Genomic DNA, 993 nt, shown 5'->3' with positions numbered 1-993 from the left:
TCTGGGAGAGGGCTCCACAGGTGGAGGACCTCTGCACCCGCGACAACGGGCCCACTCATAGCCTGAAAATAGGCAAGTTATAGGACCAGTAGTACCCCGCAGGGCACAACCTTTCAAGCCGCTACCTACCATCAGGGAGCGGTGTGTCGCAATCGAAGCAGGAAAGATGTTTCCTCTTGGAAGAGGTTTTCCTCCTACCATCCCCAGGAGGGGTAGTAGAGGATGACATATCCTACAGAGAGAGATAATAGACCATGCAACACTGTCACCATGACATCATACCAGCTTTTAAAAAAAGGGTAAATCTTACCAGGTCCTGTAGACCGGACAGAGAGGTGACTTGGCGCCCAACGTGCGACCCGAACCCACGACCTTGAGATTAAGAGTCTCATGCTCTACCGACTGAGCTAGCCGGGCTGGCGCTGTGAACAGGATCTGAACCTGTGCGGGGAGACCCCATTGGATTTCGAGTCCAAAACCTTAACCACTCGGCCATCACAGCCGGTTCCCAATAAAGTTTGCAAACTGGAAAAGAGTTCAAGATCAATGAACACCACAATCGCACGCCTTCAGCAGATACTGCAGGAAGGTCTCTGACACCAGGCCAGCCAGCCTCTTAATTCTGGCCGGCTGGAAGTGGGCGGAGCCACAATCAAAGCAGGTGAGGCAACCTGCCCAGACAACTAACCCTGTAATCAGGGGTCTGCAAAGATATACATTCCCCCCCACCAAGAGGCCCTTAACACGGGCACTTACCCCCACATCTCCCCGTCTTTTCCGGCCTTTAATAAGGCCTGAATCTTCCCTGAGTGAGCGGCCGCCAGCGCCAGGCCGTTGCCATGGCGCTATGATACTTCCGGCGAAACCGGAAGTGCGCGCTTACAGCGGCCGGCGGGGAACAGGATACACAACAGTGTGGTTCCACCCGTCGGCAGTCCGCGCGGCCACCAGAGGCGGCATGCGGAGTCCCCGGACTCTCACCAAAATGTCAGG

General features: G+C 55.5%; 1 non-coding gene across 1 annotated transcript; it reads right to left on the bottom strand.

Annotated features, from left to right (window-relative positions):
* Positions 1-420: 420 nt before the first annotated feature.
* On the bottom strand, positions 421-502 carry TRNAS-CGA (transfer RNA serine (anticodon CGA)). Its single transcript has one exon. It is a non-coding gene; the product is annotated as a tRNA-Ser (tRNA).
* Positions 503-993: the final 491 nt, after the last annotated feature.

Source organism: Leptodactylus fuscus, chromosome 1 (assembly GCF_031893055.1).
Source record: "Leptodactylus fuscus isolate aLepFus1 chromosome 1, aLepFus1.hap2, whole genome shotgun sequence".
Lineage (NCBI taxonomy): Eukaryota > Metazoa > Chordata > Amphibia > Anura > Leptodactylidae > Leptodactylus > Leptodactylus fuscus.
Note: the sequence above shows the minus strand (reverse complement) of the source record. Positions and strands in the feature narration are given on the sequence as shown.